A 7155-nucleotide genomic window follows, 5' to 3' on the forward strand; every position below is an offset into this window, starting at 1 on the left:
GTTGAAGTATAGTTGTCAAATATCAACTGGAAATAAAAGTTTCGACATCAATCATCAAGCAAAGATAGATCTCCATTGATTTTCAAAGTATATACATGGCTATTACAAAAGGAGGGTCCCTAATGAACTACTGAGGCAGTTGTCGCCAAAACAACTATGGGGACAGCATTAAAGGAGACAAGTAAAAAAACAAGACAAGATGGTCTACTTGACCTCCGGCTTCGACGAACTAGGAGCGGGAGTTGGCTTGCATCCAAGGTAGGCGAGGATTTTCTTTGAATTTGGCTTAGCAGCCCTAATCAACGACTGCCACCTCTTGGTTTCCATCTCCGTTGCGTCGCCAACTCTTGCCCAGTCGACATCTTGCTGGCTGTCGGCGACCAAGGCAACAGTGCCTTCAACACCAACTTTCAAACCTTCTTGGCGAAGCTTGAGCCCAAGATCTTCTTGATAATTGAAGCATTTGGCGAGATCGGTAAAAGGCGTGGGTTCTTCCTTCTTTGGGAAGAAGTAAGGAAACAGCTGCGACAGACCTGCTCTGGCATCGGCAAGACCTTCACGCGCCTCATCTCCATGGATCTCAAGGAGGGAAAGAGCGTCGAGAAGGCGATCACCTTCAGGATTCTCCAGATCATAATCCTGCTACGTTTTCCCTAAGTGAGTCACAAGAAAACTTGTCAGAGAAAGGCAAGGCAAGAGGAATTTAATGATCCGAAGAAATAGAAGAGATATGATTACTTACTAACAAAACGTCGACTCTGCGACTCCAAGCGAGCAACAATTTCTGTCTCACGAGCAGATTGTTGAGCTATATTTTCGCTCAAAGAAGTTTCCGCGTCGTGAAGTCTTTTTCGAAGATCTTCGACGGCGGCAGCATCTGCTTCAGCTTTCTGGCGAGTTTTTTTCGCTTTGCTCTAACTTGATAGCAAGAGCGTCAGCACGTTTGTTGGATTCCGCAAGATTTTCTGCGTAATCAACGACAGTAAAAAGTTGTGACAAAATAGTGGAGTATGTTTAGCAAAAGAAGCAGATAAAAAGGTACCTTCAAGCTTCTTGGCATGGTCACGGTACCCGACGAATTGGGTACCGAGGCGAATAAACTCCTTCATCATAGGCTGAAGAGAAGACCAAAAGAAAAAGAAAAGTCAATATAGGAAGAGAAAGTTCGACAGCACTTAAGCAAGAAACAAAGGGGAGTTGAAAATACTGAAATGCTCGGAAAAAGAAGAGTGAAAAACTTACATCATCCAATGAAGGAGTCGTGGAACTACCAGCCAGCAGGAGAGGTTCCTTGGCTGGTTCTACCCTAGCTCTCTTTGGTGAAGAGGCTCGGGGGCTCGCAGCTGGAGTTGGATGCTCTGTGTCTTGTTGAGGAGGCGAAGTTTCGTCCCCATCAGGTTGAGCTTCAGAGACAACTAAAGTACGAGACATGCTCATTCGAGCAGTCGCGTCAATAGGTGTATTTTCATCCTCGTCGCCACTACAGCAAATAAAGCGACAAGATAAGAAATAAAATAGACAAAATATCGAGAACATGCAACCAAGTGTAGCAAGAACTTACGAGCTGACAAGAGCATCTTCGTAAGGGTTGAAAGCTTTCCTTCCAGCATCAGGAACAACTTCTTCGGCACGCGAAGCGCCGGCTTTGGAGGTGCCGGAATCGACAACCTCGCCCCTTTTTCTTTTGTTCTTCGGAGAAGCAGCTGGGGGAGGAGAGCGTGTCGATGCAGTAGCCTCGGTTTCAATCTCTTTTTCCGAGGATGCCGCGGATTTTCGAGAACCCGCGATTTCACTCTCAGGGCGAGAAGTACCCTGGTTGTCGTCGGTGACAACAGCCTGTTCTTCGACTTCCCCATCTTCGGGAAGGGGAGGAAGAGGAGACGCAGTTTTATGGTTCTGGACAAGATAGAAAAAGTATCGGCATGGATTTATATCAGTAGCAGCAGTCGAAGAAATAACAATACTAAAGGAGAAAGAGAGAAAGAATGCGTGAATCAAAAGTTGATAAAAATATATTACCTGCGGGAGCGCGTTGGCGGCGCTATATGGCGTCACACGGCAATATGACGGGACGGTGTCCTTCTTGCTAAGCGACGAGATCTTTCGGACAAGTTTTTCTAAGTCCTTGACCGATAAATCTGTCGACAGGCGATCCACATCTTCATCGCCAGCATACATCCAAAGGGGATTTTTGCGAGCTTGCAGAGGCTGCACCCTAATCCTAAGGAAGTACGCCGTGATTTGGATACCCGACAATTCTTGTCCTCGGGTATTTTGAAGCTGGTGGATGCGTGTCATCAGTGCCTCTGTCGCCGCTTTTTCTTCGGCGCTAGCTTCTGCATCCCAGGAACGACGGCGACAATTTTTTTCGGTACCATCAAAAGGAGGGATGTTGTCTTCAACAGAGCCATGATTATCCTCATCGATGTACAACCATTTTTTGTGCCACCCTTGAACTGAGTCAGGGAATTTGACGTCAAAGTACTCGACATTAGGGTGAACGCAGATAACAACAACGCCGATGTTATAGGAAACATTGGCAGAGCCATTGAGGCGACAGAGAAAAATGCGCTTCCATAAAGACCAGTTAGGCTGGACTCCAAGGAAGGATTCGCAAAGGGTGATAAAGATCGAGATGTGGAGGATGGATTTGGGAGTAAGATGGTGAAGTTGCAATCCATAAACAAAAAGCAACCCCCGAAGAAAATTGTGAATGGGGGCAGAGAGGCCACGGATGAGGTGGTCAACGAAACTGACCCGATACTCCATAGGAGGGGTTGGATAGCTTTCTTCGCTCGGAAAGCGCAACGCGTCTTGCTTCTTGCTGATCCCAAGTTTCTTCAGCAAGTTGATGTCTTGGGGGGAGATTTTGGATCTCTCCCACTCAGTGTTCCCCAGATCCTCGGTTGCCATCTTCGATTCGGGAGTGCTGTGCCTGGTGAGTCTGCGCGGTGGCATCAACAATGGCGTAGGAGCAAAGTGCGAGCGTGGTCGAGCTCAAGAACTGTGGGGTGCAATGGAGGATTTTGGCAGAGGAGAGCAGAGGAGCGGCGCGAGCGAAAGTGTGGAAGGAGGAAGACGATGACCTTAAATAGAGGTGCGGTGAATCGACGCACCGTTGGATGGAGAAATTGTGAGATAGATGGTGTACACGTGGACAAGGGGTAAAAACGCAATTTTACTGAGAAGGGAAGGAACAGGTGCTACAGTGCGTGCGCCAGAAAAAGTGGAGGACGTGTGTCCCCCACTTGCACGACGTGTCGACTTGATAAAAAATTTGGGCCCACGAGACAGAGAGAGAGCAGTTCTCGCGTTTTGCCGATACAGTGATCGTGGCTATCGTCAGCAATGATGTCACCTTGGCAAGAGAAAATCTCGACTATGAAGCTTCATAAGAATGGCGACAACTGAAGATTATTGATTATTTCAAGAGTCTTTGATCAAATACAAGTTTTTGCCCAAATGCTCGGGGGCTACTTTGGAAAAAAGAAAAATTCGAGTATGACAAAATAGAAATGTCGAGAGCCTATGACCAAATGCAAGCATTTGGTCATAGCCTCGGGGGCTACTCCCATCGGGAGCGCTGGTCGCGCACCCGATAGATATGAAAAATTTGAGAAAGAATGAAAATATAAAGACATGAGGCATTAAAGTGTTGAGCCTACAACCAAGCACTAGTCCTTGGCTGTAGCCTCGGGGGCTACTCCCATCGGGAACGCTGTTCGCGTGCCCGATGAAATTATAAAAAAAAAGAAGAAAGAAAGAAAGAGAGAGAAGAAAAAAGAAGATGTGAGTATATTTCGAGTTATACAAATAAATCTGAATAAACTCTCAATGTGCTATTCCAACAGCCGAAAAAGCACTCGACAATATATTCTCAGAGCGCCAAAGTAGCGAATAAACTCTGAATGCCGTAAAACTTTGCGAAGGTAAGACCCCAGATCCGTTCTGAGCGGCGTGGCGCCGTCTCTGACGTCGGTTTGCTACTTTTTTTCCGTATCAACAGATACGAAGAAAAATCCTAACGGACGCGTTAGGTACCCGATAAAATATGACTGGGACTCGACAGAATGGTAAGACCTTAAGCGGCACCTGTCGAAGTTTACACCAGTATCCCGAGATCATGTCCAGGGACGTGATCTTGAAGTAGGTTTTTGCGGATTTCCACTAGAGCAATTAACTAGTACCTGATCCGTCAGATGAACTAGCCCCAACTACCATCATCCCTGTACAATATATAATTGCATATCCAAAGATATGTGATAAATTCGGCAGATTAATTGAATGATTAAAGTTGGAGATTTTCCCTGACTCTTTGATTCAAGCAAAATCTCGGGGGCTACTGACATAGGCATCCCCAATGGGCCTGCCGAAGATGGTACCCGGGGTTTATTGAAAGCCCATAACTCGAAGAATAAGAAGATTCGGAAGCCCAAGATGTTATTAAGGAAAGCTAGAGTTGTATTAGGAAGTATAACTTGTAATCTTGCGGGACGGGTTGGAAACCCTCCCGGACTCTGTAACTTGTGTATTACGAATCCCTCGGCTCCGCCTCCTATATAAGGAGGAGTCGAGGGACGAAGAGAGGATCGAATCTACTGTCAACATAACCCTAGTTTCTTAATCGTCGAGCACTTTTCGGCTGAAACCTTCGAGATCTACTTGCCCTCTACATCCAACGAAACCCTAGTCTACGATACGTAGGCATTGACAAGTTAATACCTTGTCACTAGGTGTGCCAGCCAAGTTGTAAATCAAGGAGACTAAGAAAACAATCACCGCATAGCGCCAGCGGCAAGGGCGTCTCCTCCGCTGCTAGGCTTCTCTTTGGCATCACCTCCTCCACGTACGTCAAGGTCCACTACTGTAGGTGCACCTTGCTGATGTAGGTGCTCCTCCTCAACTCCGGCAACGAGCTGCATCTATTTACTGTTGTAGGTGCATATTGTTCTAAGCGTGTCCCACTCAATATTGTTCCTAATTGTATTATTCAGCAATAATGTATGCAACTGATGTAGCATATTACTTGTCTTCGCAGGTTCAGCAACGGCAAGCTACTGGTCGATTCTTTAAAGGCTAGATGGGTTTTACATGTTTCACCTTCAAGAACTACTTGTGAGGACATGCAAAGACGATGAGGAGAGTGACTTCCTGCTGCTCAATCGTACGGCAAGGACAAGGAGAGGAGATTGAAGAAGAGGATGTACAAAATAAGAAAACAAAATAAAAGAAAGCAGAGCAAATGGAAATAGGGTGAATTGGGTAAAAAAATGTTGGTATAGATTATTTTACATGTGAGCTGAATGTTTTTACCTTTTTTTTTGTATCTTTGAAGAGTGAGACTCAAACATATACCCATGATAATTGCATGTTATTGTTGTACCCGATTTATGTTTCAGTACTTTTGACACACGAGAGTCTTGAAACTTTATTCTTTGCACTTCCAAAATGCATTCATGCATGTTAGTTTGTGTCCTTGTGCAAGGAAAAGCCTTTAGAAGATGCTTCGAGACATATGCGGAGACAATCACAATGGCAGCTATGGTTCAGATTCACTTATCTAGCGAATGACAACACAACAAAGAAACGGCTTAACAACATACGGTGATATTCTTTACATTGGTGGGCACTTGAAGTAATGGTTACTAGCTGGAAACTTTTTTAATATTATATAGGATTATTCCTTTCTACAAAGATAGTTTAGAACTGTAGATTTTAACTGAATTACATTTTAGTTAAAATAGAATTATACTATCTTATTATTTCACTGTTGTTTTAAGAATAAATTCGGCCCGTAGCGACGCACGGGCATTCAACTAGTGGTCATAATTAACGAGCTTAATGAGCTGCTCGCAAGGCTCACCGGCTTGCTCGTTTAGCTCATTAATGATATCGAGCTAAATTTAACATTTTATTATCTTTGTTGCTATAACGCATCGAGCTAACTGAGTCGAGCATACGAGCGCTCGTATAGCTCGCAGAGCTTCGAGCTTTTTGTCCAGCCCTATCTACGGTGGCACGGAAGGCTCGCAGTGCATGAGGGGTTCGATGATGGGCCAAGGCCCAATTATTCGCTATTTGACGATGTGTTATTTTATAGCATGGCATCTAAGGTGCTGAAAATGTATTTTTCCTTTTGGTTTTATTTTTTCCTTTTTGCTAATTTATATTTTTTCTTCTGGTCTTTTTTATTCAAATATTTATTTTACTTTTATTTTCCTTTTCCTTTTCTATTTCTTGAACATGTGCATTTTTTTAAAAAAAGTACGTTTACGAGTTTAAAATGGTGACATGTTTGAAATTGTAAAATGTTCACTTCGTCGCATACCACTGATACGTGGGGTCGGTTGTCCCGGAAGGTGGTGATCTTGGTTGACGCGCATGTCGCGACAGAGAAACGAAATGTCGGAGCAACGGATTTGAGTGTTCCACAACTTTGAGGGTGCTCGACATTGTCGTGTTGGGCGATGATGTGACTCTGTTGGTAGCAAACACGCCAGCCACCACTTGAGACGCTTGGTATTTGTCGATGCAGGCTCTTTCACCTCTTTGAGGACGTCCCAGGTTTGCTCCTCCAATAGCATGCCCGACTTCTCGTCGTCGCAGTGGCGGGAACTTGGCTAGCTCTCGTTAGAGCTGGTCACTGTTGGTTTTTTTAGAGCAACCACATATTTCATTAATCGAACACCAAGTTACATGAATCAACACATGTGGAAACTAAAAGACAAACCGGGATAAAATGATTATCCTGAATTTGCAGATAAAAATCTAAAAGATTGAGAAATACAAACCATCTCTAGGGTTTCCTGCAACCACCGTAGCTAGCGGCCGCCGTCCAATTCCAACGCCTCCGAGACGAACGCAAGAAGAGACGCCGAACCTCCACCACTGCAAGATCCAAAAAAGCACCATCGCCAACGAGGCTTTGTGAGTCGATGAACAGGCCTGCTGCAAGCTGCGAGGCACATGTCACTGTGGCACGTCGACCGGGGGACGTCCCCGTGCTGTCTTGGACCAAGATACGTCGCCTCCCATCGACGAAATCGGAGAAGAACGACATAACCACCACCTCCGGACCATCATCTTCGCTCCAGAAGAACCACCTCGCCCCGGCCCCCAGCGCCGTCGTGGACAACGACAAACGCCAGTGGCACG

Source organism: Lolium rigidum, chromosome 5 (genome assembly GCF_022539505.1).
Source record: "Lolium rigidum isolate FL_2022 chromosome 5, APGP_CSIRO_Lrig_0.1, whole genome shotgun sequence".
Lineage (NCBI taxonomy): Eukaryota > Viridiplantae > Streptophyta > Magnoliopsida > Poales > Poaceae > Lolium > Lolium rigidum.